This window comes from Triticum aestivum, chromosome 3A (assembly GCF_018294505.1).
Source record: "Triticum aestivum cultivar Chinese Spring chromosome 3A, IWGSC CS RefSeq v2.1, whole genome shotgun sequence".
Classification (NCBI taxonomy): Eukaryota; Viridiplantae; Streptophyta; class Magnoliopsida; order Poales; family Poaceae; genus Triticum; species Triticum aestivum.
The window spans coordinates 228644887-228662991 of NC_057800.1; positions in this window are offsets into that span (position 1 = coordinate 228644887).

Below are 18105 nucleotides of genomic sequence, written 5' to 3' on the forward strand. Positions count from 1 at the left end.
GCTCCGCCGCCCCGGTTCCTTCCAATTCTCGCCGCCGACTTACTCTTCTCTCCTCTCTCTCTCGATCTGCAGCACCATAGGGGATTCACGGACAGGGCAGAGGAACCTCCTCTCTTGATCTGGAGCTGTGTGCCGACTTTCTTGCAGTGGGGCAGAGGGCTAGGTGGGATTCCGGCGGGCTAACAGCGGTGGAAGAGGCGCAACACACTCTTCTCTCCTCAAGGTACGAGCCTCTCTCAGATCCCCATGTATATGCTACAGGTGGAACTTTTTTTACTCATGGATTTGTCCAGCCGAGAGAGAGAGTTCGGATCGTGGTTGCTTTTTGATTCATGACTGCTTGTTGATCCAATATTTACTCAAATTAATGTTGTCCAGTATATGTCTGCAATATATGCTAATGGTGGATAATGTTGTCCAGTACGAGCCTCCTCTGCAGCAGAGCTCCGATTGTGCTGGTAGTCACACCATGGCACTGGTGTGGCTGAGTTTCTGCTATGGCTACAACTCCTCTTGGTGAGCTCCTCCTTTCCTCTCTCTGTTCTCTCTATGATCTAGCCCTAGTTCATGTTTTAGATGCTTTGGTAGTCCTGCTAGTTCTGGCTGTATGTTCCAGATGAGCATCAATTAATTTTGGTGCTCTCTGTGATAGCTATATCTTGATCTAGAGTTGCCCGTTTCTGTGCTCTAGGTCATTTGTGATGGCTCTCTATGGTGGTCATCTTGCTCACTGAACTTGCTGCATACATGCTCTTGTGGGTGCTGTTGGCTATCTAAGTGTGTGTAATTTAACTTATGCTAGGGTTCTAGGCTGTTAATTTAACTTGGCTGCTCTTTGTATTTGTGGCACTCTAATTGGCTTAGCTATTGGATTTTCTAACTAGTTTTAGTTGCTCAAATGCATAGGTACACCTGTGCATTTGTGGTGGCTTTAACTGGGTAAAATCCAATTGGTCTTGGTCATTTGGACAGTGCAAATGATCTGGTCTTGCACTACTGGCTGTTCTGTTTTTATTGTTGCTGCTGTTTTTCTGCCTATAAGGGCTGAATTCGTTCTACCATGCTGCTAGACATTACTAATGTTTGATTAAATAAGCATGGGAAACATTCAGATGTTAACTTCTTTTCTTTCTACCATGCTGCTAGACATTACTAATGGCATGTTCAAGCTTCTTGGCAGCATGTTAATAAATAATATGGCATCTGATTGAATAACTTTAAATGCATGCAAGATTGGATAAGAATGGGGGGAAGCAGCCACCGCCGCTCTGCATCACTGGAGTACGAGTTGGATGCTTTCGAGTTCTTCAGTATCATACTTTCTTCTTCAGTATCAGCCATGAGGCAGGTATATAAAATGAGAGAACTCCCCTTCACCCATCTCATTATGATAAGTCTGTTGTTTGCTACATCACTCCTTGTCCCAAATTGCAGAGGCTACCTGACACTTTTATGAAGATGTTGGGTGAAGATCCGCCAGATAATGTGAAGCTCCGACAGGCCGGCAGCGGGGTTCGTAGGCTGTGGGACGTGGAGTTGGTGATCAAGGAGGGCCACATGTACCTGTGCCGTGGCTGGGAGAAGTTCTACAATGCCTACGACCTGCGGACCGGGTACTTATATGCTTAGTTTCCTATAGTTAGCTCCAAAATTACTTATGTTAGCACAAAATGATCAAGTTTACATAATAATATTATAGTCTTCTTCTTATTCTTCCAAAATGACATAGGTTAGCTTCATTTTACCTAAATTGGCTCTAATATGCTAACTTAGAGCTTATATGCTTAGTTTCCTATAGGTTAGCTCCAAAATTACTTATGTTAGCACAAAATGATCAAGTTTACATAATAAGCTTATAGTCTTCTTCTTATTCTTCTTCTTTTCCAAAATGACATAGGTTAGCTTCATTTGACCTAAGTTGGCTCTAATATGCTAACTTAGAGCTTATATGCTTAGTTTCCTATAGGTTAGCTCCAAAATTACTTATGTTAGCACAAAATGATCAAGTTTACATAATAAGCTTATAGTCTTCTTCTTATTCTTCTTCTTATTCTTCTTCTAGTATTCTTCTAGTGTTCTTCTTCTTCTAGTATTCTTCTAGTCTTCTTCTTCTTCTCTTCTTCTTCTTCTTCTTCTTCTAACTTCTTGTTTATCATTTTGCAGATTTGATTTAATTCATGGAAGCTTGCATGGATGGAGTGCTTCTTTTCCATTTGTGTTTTTATTTTGTATCAATGTGAAACTTTTGTGAATTGATGGATAACGGTGTTGGATGAACAATGTGAAACTTTTGTAATATGTAACGATGGAACTATGTGTTGGCTATGTATGTATATATGATGAAACATGTGTGTTGGATATGATTGTTATATGGATGCTTGTTGTATATATATGTGTTGGATATGTCATATGTGAAATAGTGACCTGAGATTAAGAAAAAAACGATTTTTTAAAAAAAATTGTTACTAATGGCGCACTTCCATGTGGTGCGCCATTAGTATACCAGATACTAATGGCGCACCTGTGGGACACTAATGGCGCACCTATGGTGCGCCATTAGTATACCAGATACTAATGGTGCACCTGTGGTGCGCCATTACTAAAATATACTAGTGGCGTGGTACTAATGGCGCACCTGTAGTGCGCCATTAGTAGCCAAAACAGGTGCGCCATTAGTAGGCCTTTTCCTAGTAGTGTCAGATCTTGTGCTACAGGTCTGCCCTAGCTGCTGCTGGTGCTGCGGTAGTACCGCGGGCCTGCACGGTAGTACCGCGTGGCCTTGTTGTAGTACCGCTTGTTAGCAAGCAGAAGTACCGCGTGGACCTGCGGTAGTACCGCTGGTCTTGTGCGGTAGTACCGCTGGTCACGGGCTGGTAGGTGGATAATGGTTGGATCTTTGTCCTAAGCTATAAAAGGTGTGTCTTCTTCCTCGAGTTGACCATCTCTTTCAACCCTAAGCTCCATTGTTTCTCTAAGCTCCATTTTCGCCCGATCTCACTCCCTAGCCAATCAAACTTGTTGATTTGCTCGGGAGTGGTTGAGAAGGCCCCGATCTACACTTCCACCAAGAGAAAATTGATCCCCCCACTAATCCCTTGCGGATCTTATTACTCTTGGGTGTTTGAGCACCCTAGACGGTTGAGGTCACCTAGGAGCCATAGTCCATTGTGGTGAAGCTTCGTGGTGTCGTTGGGAGCCTCCAATCGAGTTGTGGAGATTGCCCCAACCTTGTTTGTAAAGGTTCGGTCGCCGCCTCCAAGGGCACCAATAGTGCAATCACGCCATCTCGCATTGTGTGAGGGTGTGAGGGGATACGATGGCCCTGGTGGCTTCTTGGGGAGCATTGTGCCTCCACACCGCTCCAACGGAGACGTACTTCCCCTCAAAGGGAAGGAACTCCGGTAACACATCCTCGTCTCCACCGGCTCCACTCTTGGTTATCTCGTTCCTTTACTTGAGCAAGCTTATTTGTGATATATCTCTTGCTTGCTTGTGTTCCAATCTTTGTTGCATCATATAGGTTGCTCACCTAGTTGCATATCTAGACAACCTACTTTGATGCAAAGTTTAAATTGTTAAAGAAAAGCTAAAAATTGTTAGTTGCCTATTCACCCCCCTCTAGTCAACCATATCGATCCTTTCAATTGGTATCAGAGCCTCGTATCTTTATTAAGGACTTTACCGTCCGAAGAGTATGGTTGATACCATAGACGGTGTGGAGGAACACTCCGGTGTGAATCTGATCTCGTCTACGGGCGATGGGGGAACCTCGGTCTCTCGTGAGGAGTTCAATGTGGCCTTGGAGACATTGAAAACCTCCATGACGACCGAGGTTGAAAGCATGTTTACTAAATTCCTTAAAGGGCTTAAACTATCCACCGCACCATTGAAAGTGGGTGATCCCACCGACAAGGTGACGGATGCTATCTCCGACAAGGGGGAAGCTAGTAGTGAAAAGGCTCCTTCTTCTAGTGGTAAAAATGGCATCGGCATATTTGCTCATGTGGAACCACCACTTATTTATGGTGGACCGGTTCCTTCCAATCATTTGAATCATGTCGGTCCTCCCCCTAAGATTGTGAAAAATGAGGACTTTGATTCTTGGGTTTATCTCTTTAAGCACCATTTAAATCATGTGAACACTAATCTTTGGAGAATCATTGAAGAAGGTTTCCATCCGCATGATCCAAGCAACTTCACTCCTCGAGAAGCCGCGGATAACCAATTCAATGAGAATGCTCTCTTCATCATTCAAGATGCAATTCCACCCGAAGATCTACCGCATCTTCGGCCCTTCGCCTTGGCCAAAGACGCATGGCTTTGTGTTGTCTCGCTCTACTGGGGAAGCGCAAGCATTCAACACTCCAACTATGAAGTGGTGCAAGATGAAGCCGATGAGTTTGCAATGAAAGAAGATGAAGAACCTCGTGAGCTTTATCGGAGAGTAAGCAAACTCACGGTCTCACTCCGAGATCACGGGAGCAAGGACACGGATGACAATTGGATCAAGCGCAATTTCCTCAAGGCAATGATGCCTTACCACAAGGCCATGTCCTCCATCATTCGTGAAAGGCCGGACTTCCACACTTTGACCTCAAGCAAAGTGTTGGATGAGTTTGTGGCCATGAACATCTTGGACAAGACCGCCGACAATGCGGTGCTTCGTTCTCAAAGGGCAAAGAAGCCCAACCTTGCATTGAAGGCCAAGGTATGCGTTGAAGAAGAAGAAGAAGAGGAAGAAGAGGAGAGCAAGCCCGAAGATACAAAGTATGCATATCATGAACACATGGCACTTGCTTCAAGGCAATTTTGGAGCAATAAAAACTCAAGGCCAAACTTTAACAAAAACAACTCAAGTGGCACAAAGAGCAAGCAACGTGTAAGGACTTGCTACAATTGTGGCAATGTGAGTCATTTTGTTGCGGAGTGCCCGTATGAGAAGAGGTAAGACAATGGTGGCAAGCTCATCCGAAAGGACAAGGCCAAGTCGTTCCCCAACAAGAGCAACTTCACCAAGAAGACTCCTCCCAAGGCATTGGTGGTACAAGAAGAGTACAATGAGGATGATGACGATGATGAAGATGGTGAGTCGGTTGCCATGGCCTCAGTTGCCATTACGACGACACCACAGGTGTCTCTCTTCGACTCACCCAATGAGAGCATCACCGCCAAGTGCCTCATGGCTAAAGCCACCAACAAGGTAACCCCCAACATCAAAACTACCATCATTAATCGTCCTTCTTCAACGGATAGCATTGATCAACATGAGGGAGTTAATGTGGAGGTGAATGAGTTTGAGGCCTTTATGGGCAAACTTAAGGGTAAATCCAAGAAGAACTTTGTTTCTCTCTTGGAACAACTTGGTGAAGCCAATGACATGATCGAGGCTCACGAAGATACCATCTCTAAGATGGAAGGGCATAGTCATGACTATGCCGATGAGATCTCAGATCTTTCCAATGCTCTTGAGGAAGAGCGTGGTCTTTGTTTGGCTCTTGAGGAGTCACACAACGTTGATCATGCTAAGTTAAAGAAAGATTTTGATCATGTTCTCATTGTTTCTCGTGTGCTGAACTCCAAGAAGGCCAAACTTGAGGTTGATCTTGCTAGACTCAAAGAAGAGTTTGATCTACTTGACAAGGCTCACAAAGTCTTGAAGGGTGCTCATGCTAGCCTCAAAGAGTCTCATGATCAACTTCAAGTAAAGCTAACCAAGGAAAAAGCCACTTTTCCTCGTATGATGTTAGTTGATAATGCAAATGCTACTAACCCGTGTTGTGAGCATGTGGATCTTGTTGAGGAGAACGCTAAGCTAAAGGTGCAACTTGAGAAAGGTCTTGCATCTTGCATACAAGGCGAGAAGAACCTCAACGACCTCTTGACCAACCAAAAGGGAGTTGTGGCCAAGGAAGGGATTGGGTACGTGCCCAAGTCCAAGAACAAGAAGAAGAATGACAAGGCCAAACGACCTCCTCCTCTCATGCAAACCTTTGTGAAGGAGGGAGAGAATGCTTCCAAGGAGAAGAAGAACAATGCGAAGGGTGGCGGTGTCAAAAAGGGCAATGCCACTCCTCCCATCAAAGCCGGCGACTTTAATCCTTCTTATGTGTTATGTCGTGCTAGTGATGGGCATGTCTATGCCAAATTTGTTGGTTCTCCTCATGAGTACATTGAATGGTATAATTGAGTTCCAAAGACCCTTGTTACTAACATCAAAGGACCCATTACAAAATGGGTACCTAAAACCAAGCATTGATCTCTTGTAGGTGTTTGCTTCCGATGGGGGATCATGGTTGCTCAATAGAGGATCTACAAATCATATGACCGGAAGCAAGGACTTGGTGGTGGATGTGCACAAGATTCCATCTATGCCCAACAATGTCGAGTGGGGTGACACCTCATCTTCTAAGGTATTGGGACTTGGCAAGGTAGTCATCTCTCATGATCTCACGATCGAGAAGGTGAGTCCCTTGCATAGAATTTACTTTCCGTTCGTCAACTTGCAATCATGGGCTTTGCCACTTTCTTTGATATTGATACCGTGGCCCTCTTGTGGAGCAAGACTCTTAAAGTAGCCTTTGTTGGGCATGTCGAGAACGGTCTATATGTGATTAACTTTTCGGAGCGACCCACTAAGACCGCGACATGCCTAATGGCTAAAGTTGATGTGGGATGGCTTTGGCATCGATGTTTAGCCCATGTCAATATGAGATCTTTGCAAAGTCTTCTCAAGGGGGACCATGTCCATGGACTAACGAATGTTAGTTTTGCTAAAGATCATGCTTGCAGTGCTTGTATCAAAGGAAAGCTACATGAGAAGGCTCACCCTCCCATGACTATCATTTACTCAAAGAGGCCTTTGGAGCTCCTTCACTTGGATCTCTTTGGACCTCCATCCTTTGATAGTCTTGGGGGTAGGAAGTATTGCTTGGTGATTGTGGATGACTACTCAAGATACACTTGGGTGTATTTCTTCAAGAGGAAGAGCGAGACCCAACAAACCGTCATTGACTTTGCAAATGAAGCACAACGTCAACACAATGCAAAGATCTTGACAATAAGAAGTGACAACGGCACCGAGTTCAAGAACTACACCTTGGATGAGTTTGTTAGTGATGAGGGGATCAAGCATCAATATTCCGCACCTTACACCCCTCAACAAAACGATGTTGCGGAGAGGAAGAACCGGATGTTGATGGATGCGGCAAGGACCATGATGGCGGAGTTCAAGTCTCCATACAACTTTTGGGCCGAAGCCATCAACACCGCGTGTCATGCATCCAATCGGCTCTACCTCCGCAAGGGCTTGAACAAGACTCCATATGAGATACTCACTGGTAACAAGCCCAACCTTAAGTACTTTCGGGTGTTCGGGTGTAAGTGTTTCATTCTCAAGAAAAGTGTTCGGTTGTCTAAATTTGAGGCTAGAGCTTACGAGGGCATACTTGTTGGTTATTATACAAACTCTCATGCTTACCGTGTCCTCAATAAATCCACGGGACTTATTGAGGAGACGTGTAACGTGGAGTTTGATGAGAATAATGGCTCCCAAGTGGAGCAAAGTGGCACTTGGAGTGTAGGTGATGAAATTCCTCCTCAAGCCATAAGAAGAATGGGTGTTGGTTTTATCCTACCCATTGAGAAACCCCTTGTGGCCGAAGGAGAAGGACAATGCTCCACTCAAGTGGAGCCATCACCAACCCAAGGCCCACACGCTTCCGAAGAACAACGTGAAGGCCCTCATCCTCAAGAACAAGACCAAGGGCAAGATCATGCTCAAGACGTGTTGACACACCAAGTGATGCCCAAGGTCAAGTTCACTCCTTCGAGCAAGTTCAAGAACGAGAACAAGCTCAAGATGACGCTCAAGATGATCAAGTGACCACTCCTCGTCTCACCCCCGAGGAGGAATTGGAGCATCGTGCCGCCAAGGTTGCTTCCAAGCTCTCCACCAAGGATCATCTCATGAAAAATGTGCTTGGAATCTTAAGAAAGGGGGTAAGCACTCGTAGACAATTAGCAAACTATTGTGAACATCACACGTTTGTCTCTTGTGTTGAGCCCCAAAAGGTCTATGAGGCGCTCGAAGATCCGGATTGGCTCAATGCCATGCATGAAGAACTCAACAACTTCGAGCGAAACAACGTGTGGAGATTGGTGCCAAGGCCGACGGTGAACCACAATGTCATTGGAACCAAGTGAATATTTAAGAACAAGCAAGATGCTCATGGGATTATCATTCACAACAAGGCTCCCTTGGTAGCCCAAGGGTATCGACTACGGTGAAACCTTTGCTCGCATTGCTCGTCTTGAATCCATTCGCATGTTGATTGCATATGCTTCTCATCATAACTTTAAGTTACAACAAATGGATGTGAAGAGTGCTTTTCTTAATGGTCCTATTAATGAATTGGTTTATGTCAAGCAACCCCCCGGGTTCGAGGATCCCTACTTTCCCGATCATGTGTATCAACTCGATAAGGCACTCTATGGCCTTAAACAAGCCCCACATGCGTGGTATGACCACCTTACCGAGTTGCTGCAAGACCGTGGTTTTGAAGTTGGGCTAATCGACCCCACTCTTTTTACTAAGAAGGTCAAAGGGGAGTAGTTTGTGTGCCAATTATATGTTGATGATATTATCTTTGGTTCCCCTAACAGAGCTTTCAATGAGGAATTTGCCGCTCTCATGACCTCAAAGTTCGAGATGTCTTCCATGGGAGAGTTGAAGTTCTTTCTAGGGTTTGAAGTGAAGCAAAGAAGAGAAGGAACCTTCATCAACCAAGCCAAATACACTCAAACATGCTCAAGAGATTCAAGCTAAGTGATGTCAAGCCGGCTTCCACTCCAATGCCCACCAAGTGCCAACTTGTAACGCCCCGAGACCGATGCTCTAGTTACCTTCCTTTTATTTCGTCGAGGTTGGGTGTTCCAATTGTTTGTTGTCGTGATCTTGATGGTGCCTTTGTCATATTTTGTTTCTTCCATCATGGTCATCTTTTGGTTATATTGCATTGACATGCTCACCATTGTCACATTGCATTTGTGCCTCTTGTCATTTTGCATTCATCATGTGCATTGTGGTATTCATCTCGTTGTGCTTGCATCATGTTTGAAATGTTGCTTGGCTATGCATTTGACCCATGCGTCATCACCTCCCCATTACTTCTTATTCCTTCCTTGATGCAGTGCAATTTCTCCCTTCTCCATTAATGTTCGATCTTTGTCAATGAATCATGCACCATGCCTTATACCTCTCTGTCAAGATTCAGCCTTTTGGGAGTTGTTTTGGTTAGGTTCAAAATGCCTCAAGTTTGAATTTTAGTCAAACTTGTTTTATTGTTTTCTACCTCTAAAAAATTCCCAAATCAATTTTATAAAATGGTGCATATCTCGAGGAGATCATATTAATTTTCTTCCAGCTTCAACCCCCCTCCAATCCCTCTGTTCTTTTGCCCTTTTATTTTTTTTTGAAAAAAAGAAAAGAGATAGAAGCAACACCAGCAGCAGCAGCCCCAGCGTAGCACAGTCCAACACCACCACAGCCCAGCCCGCAGCCCACCTGGGACTCTTCTAGCTGGCCCAAACCCTGTTCACAGCCACCTGCCCCGTTCTGCTCGCCGTCTCTGCTTTAGATACAGAGCTCGCAGTCATGCCGTGAGCTCCTTCACGGGCGCTGAGGTCGCGCCGTCTAGCCCCCTCCTATAAAGCCAGCAGCCTCGTGCCTTAGGGTTTCCTCTTCCCTCTCTTGCCGCCGCCACTCCTTTCCTTCCCTATATGTCTTCTTCTTCCTCAAGAGACAGAGGAGCAGACTAGCAGAGGACCACCGAGCATGCTCCGCCGTCGGTTGCGAGGCTCCTCGTCGTCTTCTTCGCTCCGATTCGACTCTCCTACGTCGTCTACTTCCACTACAAGCAAGACCAGGAGCCAGAAGGGCCCAAGGGCATCGCGATCTCTTCCTCTACTACATCTTCTTCCCCTGCTTCGTCTTCTTCACGGACAGCAAGTTCACCGGAGTTCCTCGCCTCCTCTCCGTCGATATTCTGCGTCCCCGGCCGCATACTTGTGTCACAGGTATACTAGGTATACCCAACTCCAACCCTGATCTTTTCCTTAGCGATTTGATCGGCGGAGTCGTCTCTAGATCCATGCCAGCTTCGTGTTCTCGGTGCTCCGACGAGTTCTGAATTTTGTTGTGTAGTTGCAGTTCCTTGCGCGTCGCCCCCGCTCTGAATCTTCTCTCGCACATGCTGCCTTGTCGTGCCACTCCCTGCTTGCCCTGCTTCTCCTCGCCGTGCGTCCTCTGCACACACACCGCCCCTTTGCTACACCTTCGCGGGCACACCTCCATGCACATGTGCATGGCCGCGCTCGACTGCAAGCCCGTGGCCCTGCTGCGTCTTGCCTCACCATCATGCCCGGGACGAGCTCAAGCTCGTGCTCGAGCCAGTCTCCTGCACGCGACCATCCCCAGCGCCTCGTCTGCAGCTCATGCGCATGCACCAGGGCCTGCCCAGCTTCTTGTTCGCCGTAGCTCTCTGCCCCGAGTCGAGCTCCTGCTCGTGCCCGAGTGCGCGCACGCACCCGACTCCGGCAAGAAGCAGCCACTCGCTCACATGCTCCCACGCATCGCAACCCATCGCCTGTATGCTCCATCCAGGGAGCAGCAGCTCCGGCCGCTCCTTGACATGGCCGCCATTTGCTTCCCGAGCACGTCGGAAGGCAAGTCCAGTGAGGTGGCTCTGCCTCCTCGGTTTTCTTTACACACGCACCCTAGCATGTTTGCGCACACCTGCTGCACACTACCACTGCCTCGCTGCCGTGGCTGAGACGAGCTCCTACCTGAGCTTGTTCTTGAGCCCTTTCTCATGTCGTTGCTCAACCGCTCGCGCAACCACACCCACACAGGTTTCCGCACGCCCGCTGTTGTCCTGTAGCGTCGATGCCTGCTGCTTTGCTCGCTTGCGTCGCCGTCGAGCATCACCGTGAGCCATGGCTCCAAAAGCTCGACCTTCTGCTGCTCAAGTAGCATTGCATCCTCATTCCTTTCATGATCTCAGACACAGTTGAGTTGGCTAGCACAGCTGGCATTCACACAAGAGGTCGTGGGTTCGAATCCCAGTTGACCATGTTTTCCATTTCTTTTGCACACAGCCACTTAGGCCTCATTCTCTTTTGGGCCACTGCACTGCGCTGCAATCCGGCCCGTACATATTTTTTTCTGCTCTGTGATTTTAGCATTTTCCAGTGCATGCATATTTACAGGGAATGCCACTGTTTTGTATTGTTAATAACCAAATATGCATGCATCCAAATTAAACAAACAATACATGTAAAATGTCTAGAATTTTATCTAGTTTCACAATATCCAATTTTCATCCATGTTAAAATATTTAAACTTGTTGTTTGCATTATTTTTTTGCACATAGGTCATGTTAAAATGGTTGAATTCATAACTTAATAACCGTAGCTCCAAACTTAACAAAATTTATATGTAAATGGGGTAGAAAAATGCCTAGTTTAACATGGTTCACTTTCTTCGCATGTTTAATAACTCTAAAATATGGTTTAGGGCAGAACAGTACCAAACCTAAAATATGCATGAGGATTTTCCAGACTTATTGCTTGTTGTTTCCGGCCTCATTTAAACTTGCCTAGTTAAGTAGTTCTACTATGCTCCACCTCTTGCCATGTTTAACAACATTTAATATTGTTGGGTACCTAAACGAGAGAGAACTAAATAAGTCACGTGGTGTTTCGTCAATATGCAACGGAGTTGCATATTGAGCTCCACTTAATTTGTAGGATTGTTTGTGCATATTGCCATGCCTTGCCTCCTTAAACCGGACATGCATCATACCTGGTTGTGCATCATGACATGTTTATGTGATGGTTGTTTACTATGTTGTTTGCTTCTTTCCGGTGTTGCTTCTTCGGGTTAGTTTCGATAATGTCGCGTTTGTGAGGTTCCGTTTGACTACGTCTGTTTGTCTTCTTCATGGACTCGTTCTTCTTCCTTGCGGGATTTCAGGCAAGATGACCATACCCTCGAAATCACTTCTATCTTTGCTTGCTAGATGCTCGCTCTTTTGCTATGCCTATGCTACGATACCTACCACTTGCTTATCATGCCTCCCATATTGCTAAGCCAAGCCTCTAACCCATGTTTTCCTAGCAAACCGTTGTTTGGCTATGTTACCGCTTTGCTCAGCCCCTCTTATAACGTTGTTAGTTGCAGGTGAAGATTGGAGTTTGTTCCTTGTTGGAACATGGATATTTTGTTGGGATATCACAATATCTCTTATTTATATTAATGCATCTATATACTTGGTAAAGGGTGGAAGGCTTGGCCTTATGCCTGGTGTTTTGTTCCACTCTTGCCGTCCTAGTTTCCGTCATATCGGTGTTATGTTCCTGGATTTTGCGTTCCTTACACGGTTGGGTTATAATGGGAACCTCTTGACAGTTCGCCTTGAATAAAACTCCTCCAGCAATGCCCAACATTGGTTTTACCATTCGCCACCTTGCCTCTTTTTCCCTTGGGTTCCGCAGACTCAAGGGTCATCTTTATTAAACCCTCGGGCCAGTGATCCTCTGAGTGTTGGTCCAAACTAGAGCCCCTTGCAGCGCCACCTCGGGGAAACTCGAGGGCTGGTTTTAGTTGTACGGATTGCTTATCCGATGTGCCCTGAGAACGAGATATGTGCAGCTCCTATCGGGATTTGTCGGCACATTCAGGTGGTGTTGCTGGACTTGTTTTACCATTGTCGAGGATGTCTTGTAACCAGGATGCCGAGTCTGATCGGATTGTCTTGGGAGAAGGAATATCCTTCGTTGACCGTGAGAGCTTGTGATGGGCTAAGTTGGGACACCCCTGCAGGGATATGATCTTTCGAAAGACATGCCCGCGGTTATGGGCAGATGGGAATTTGTTAATGTCCGGTTGTAGAAAACCTGAAACTTATCTTAATTAAAATGCATCAACCGCGTGTGTAACCATGATGGTCTCTTTCCAGTGGAGTTCGGGAAGTGAACACGGTGTTGGAGTTATGCTTGGCGTAGGTTGTTCTAGGATCACTTCTTGATCATAGTTTCTCGACCATGCGTTGCCTTCTCTTCTCGCTCTCTTTTGCGTATGTTAGCCACCATATATGCTAGTGCTTGCTGCAGCTCCACCTCACATACCTTTTCCCTACCCATAAGCTTAAATAGTCTTGATCGCGAGGGTGTGAGATTGCTGAGTCCCGTGGCTCACAGATTACTTCCAAAACCAGCTTACAGGTGCCGATGATATCGTGCAGGTGACGCAACCGAGCTCAAGGAGGAGCTCGATGAAGACCTTGTTCGTTGTGTTGTTTCGTTTCTAGTTGATCAGTAGTGGAGCCCAGTTGGGGCGATCAGGGATCTATAGCATTAGGGGTAGTCTTATTTTATTTTGGTTCCGTAATCGGACCTTGATTGTCTCTAGATGTTGTAATGCTTTATTCATGTATTGTGTGAAGTGGCGATTGTAAGCCAACTATGTATCTCTTTCCTTATTTAGTACATGGGTTGTGTAATGATTACCCCTCTTGCGACATTGCTTACAATGCAGTTATGCCTCTAAGTCGTGCTTCGACACGTGGGAGATATAGCCGCATCGTGGGCGTTACACAACTTGACATAGATCCCAATGGTAAAGCGGTGGATCAAAAGGTATATCGCTCCATGATTGGCTCCTTGCTTTACCTTTGTGCATCTAGACCGGATATCATGTTGAGTGTGGGAATTTGTGCATGGTTTCAAGCCGCACCTAAGGAAAGTCACTATGTGGCGGTCAAACGAATCTTTCGATATTTGGCTCATACCCCAAACTTTGGCTTATGGTACCCAAGAGGAGCAAACTTCAAGCTTGTAGGGTATTCGGATTCCGATTGGGTGGGAGACAAAGTGGATAGGAAGTCCACTTCCGGAGGGTGCCAATTCCTTGGGTGCTCTTTGGTAAGTTGGTCTTCCAAAAAGCAAAGTTGTGTGTCTCTCTCGTCCATCGAAGCGGAGTATGTAGCGGCCGATAGTTGTTGTGCACAACTCTTATAGATGAGGCAAACTTTGAAGGATTACAGTGTCATTTGTGACAAAGTGCCTCTTTGGTGTGACAATGAAAGTGCCATCAAGATTTCTCTCAACCCGGTGCAACATTTCAAGACAAAGCATATTGAGATTCGGTATCACTTCATCCGGGATCACATTAGGCGAGGGGAGATCGAGCTCAACTACGTCAACGCTCATGATAACCTTGCAGATATTTTCACGAAGCCGTTGGATGAAGCAAGATTTTGCGAGTTAAGGCATGAGCTAAATATCATTGATTCGAGCAATGTTGCTTGAACACTTGCACACTCCACCATACTCAACTTGTTGTCTTGTTTAGATGTAGGCATGGACATGGGGGGAGTGTTGTTCTCTCAATGAACTCTCCCTCCCCCCATTATGCATAAATTGATCAAGTCTTTCACACTAGCCATGTTTGATGGTACTTGTGCTTCAAAGACGAGTTTTGGTCATGGGCCCAAGGATAATTCTTCGCGGTGCCATACCAATTGACTCAAACATAGGTGGCTCCGGCCACTGCCCTCTCATTGGAGAGGTTGTGTCTCGTGGTCGTCTCTTGTTGTCGTTTTGCCCCTTTCTTCTCCTCGTGTTTGATCTTGTTGGGTGGTGTGGTGTTCATTTGAAGTTTCCGTGCGAAGATCACTCTTTCTCTTGTGTTGGAAATGTGCTTCTTCTTGAGCTCATGGTACTACCGCGGCTTGCCACGGTACTACCGTGCGTGGAGTATACGGTACTACCGGACCAGCGCAGTACTACCGCCTGGGGGAGCGGTACTACCGCTTTGTGCGGTCCTTCCGCCCAAGCGGTACTACCGCGATGATACGTGGTACTACCGCTCTGTCGGAGGCGCGTGGGGATAAGAACGGGAATGGGGGGTTCTAACTTCCCCATACCCATTCGTCAGTTTCCCCACTTCGTCTCTCTCTCTCTCTCTCGCTCAAGAACGGGGCCGGAGTCCCTCACCGGATCTCTATCTCCCGCTGCTCTCTTTTGATTTCGACCGGTGGGATCGTTCCCCACCACTTCCTCTTGCCATGGACCAAGGTTTTTCCCCAAATCCCTCTCTTTCTTGTTGGTTCTCTTGTCTCTAGGTTTTTGGGGAGATGCTTGTGTTCTTGAGATTTTAGGACAAATCTCTGCAAGAGAAGGTTGTAGGAGAGTAGTGTTGCGTAGACGTTTTACTTGATATATTGTCCCGTGGTAGATGTGATCAACCGTAGTTCTGCCATGGTTTCATGCGTATTCTCAGATTCAAAAGTAGGCTCGGATCTGACGAGGTGCGGTACTACCGTGCCTCTGATGCGGTACTACCGCTCGTCCGGTACTACCGCTCGTTCGATGCGGTACTACCGCACATTCTGCAGCACTAAAATCTTACTACCGCTCTAAGCCACGGTAGTACTGCGTGAGGACACAGTACTACCGCGACTAGGAGCGGTACTAAAATTTTAGTACCGCATGACCGGGCAGCACTACCGTTGTTGTCTCATCTTCCTTGTGGCATCTATCCCGTATGATTTCTACTTGTTTCCCTTGCTTTTGCCGTGGTCTTTGCATTGATTCTTCTTACTCTTTGTGTGTGCTTTCTCTTATGTCTTAGGTGGTGGCTCTCGCTGTTCCAATCCCAGTCGTGACACTGGCTCCAAGCAACTGCGCAATCCTCAAGATGAAGCACCAGAGGGCTCCAGTGCCCCCAAGCGCAATGTCAAGACCACTGCCAGCAAGCAAAAGGAACCTGCTAAGGGCATGGACGAGATTCCCCTTAATGAGTACGTCGAACGCCGGAAGATCAACCCTTATGTGAATCCTCGTGCTGTCCTCAGAGGCACTGAGTTGTTTTGGATCAAGCAGCAGGCTCTCATTTATCTGGATGTGATCAAGAACAAGCAGAATACCTTCGTGGATGTCAAGTGGATAGACATGAATCACATGAGGAAGGACAAGTTTCGTGCCTATTTTGGAGAAGCTCTGGACTTGGTGGAGCAGTTCGCTATTGATCCTGTGATCTCCTTCCTCCTTGACTATGACCCTGAGCTTATCTGTCAGTTCTTTGCCTTAGTTTACTTTCACCCCGGTGATGAGCGGAGGATGACCTGGATGACCAACGGCCGTCAGTTGTCTGCTACCTGAAGGAGTTCATGGATCTGCTTCACGTTCCTCATGACGGGCTTCACACTCCCATTGGTGTTTGCCCCCACGCCAACTCTGAGTCTGCTAACAAGAACTTGCTCCAGCCGTACTATGTTGAGAAGGTGCTTCCCGGTGGCAGGTCGACTTGGGTGCTGAACTCTTTTCTGGATATCATGCATCGCATCTTCGGCAGCACTCTGTTCCCACGCATTGGCGACAAGGACAAGGTTCGTTCCTCTCTGGTGGACATGATGCTCCTGTGCGCGGAGGCATGTTCGTCTCAGACTCAGCCACTTGATGTCTCACACATCATGTGGTGTGAGCTTCGGTTTGCGGTATTCACCCGTGAGGTACCTATCTATGGACTGTACCTGTTTCTGTTGACCTCCACGACTTGAGAGAAGATGTACCCTGGTGATGAGTTCCTTGCTCCAGACTGGATTCAGCATGAGTCCATCAGTCTCTGCGTCAAGCCCAACTGGGCCAACACTACTACCCATGCTGAGGCGTCTACTGCTAGGAGGGCTGTTGGTGAGGAGGAGGCTGGTGCAGAGACTGCTACTGAGGACCGTGCTGCTAGGCCTTCCCCACCTTCCTCTGAGCCGTCGTGGGCCAAGAAGTTGAAGGACAAGATGAAGACTCTCTTATGCATGCAGGAGAAGGGGCAGTACAGGAATCACGTGGCATCCAAGGAGAGTCGCCGCCGCGACAAGAAGGTCATGGGGCTCTTTGGAGAGGATGTCTCTAGCGGTTCTGAGGATGCCATCACGCCAGAGGCTGCATGGATGGCGAAGCAAGGTTACAAGTGGACTAGCTCTGAGGAGGACATCGAGGAGACCGTCCCTGCCGCCGAGTCTGACGAGGAGCACGAGGAGCAGTGGGATGATTTCTCTTCCTGAGCCACCCCTTGTGTGTAGGTGTCCTCTCTGCCTTTTTGGCGTCTCGATGCCAAAGGGGGAGAGAGTGTAGGGATTTGCATGTTTGTGAGTCGTGTGTCGTGTTTGTTGTGTTTGCTTTGTCGTTTGGACCTCGTTTGCTTGTGTTTGGTTTGTGCCTTTGAGACTTATCCTTCATATGGTGTAAGACATATGCACTCTATTCTATCTTAGTTAACTTATGTTGGTGCTATCTTGTCTAGTGTTAACCTTACTATTGCAAGATATGCCTTGTCTCTATAATATAGGGGGAGCTTTGATCCTAGTATGTGTGGCGTGCAGTCCAAAGCACCCATCTAGTTGGCACACATCTAGGGTGAGCCCGTCTATATTCTAGAGAGGGGTTTGCGTTTGCTTAATATTATTTCCCTTGTGCAAATCCTGTATTGTCATCAATCCACAAAAAGGGGGAGATTGTAAGGGCATATGTATCCCAAAGGTGTTTTGGTGATTGATGACAATGTATTTGTGGACTAATCGTGTGCCTTGAGTATCCTAGACGTTTCATCGCTAGGCACTAGACGGTTTGGTGCCCCTCAAAGACTGTTGAAGACGGTGTCTTTTCTACATTTCTTTTTGGTGGATTTGAGTCGTAGGAAAGCCGTACTATTAAGAGGGGGTCCGCGTCGGAAAGGTTTGGGTGGAATCATCACGTACACGTTTTCTTCCTTGTCCCCTCCTTTCCCCTGCACTTTGGAGCATCCTCCGTTGATCCTCTTTTTCCCTATCCTGACTGCTGTTGGTGGGCTTGCGGTAGTACTGCTCATTGTTGAGCGGTAGTACCGCAGGCACCCGTGGTAGTACCGCACTTCGGCGCGGTAGTACCGCTGGTGCCCATGGTAGTACCGCTCCTCTGGAGCCGCAGTACCGTGGCCCCCAGGCCAAGTACTACTCCTTCGTGGTAGTAGGGGCGGATGTAATTTTTTACATCCCGGCCACTGCGGTAGTA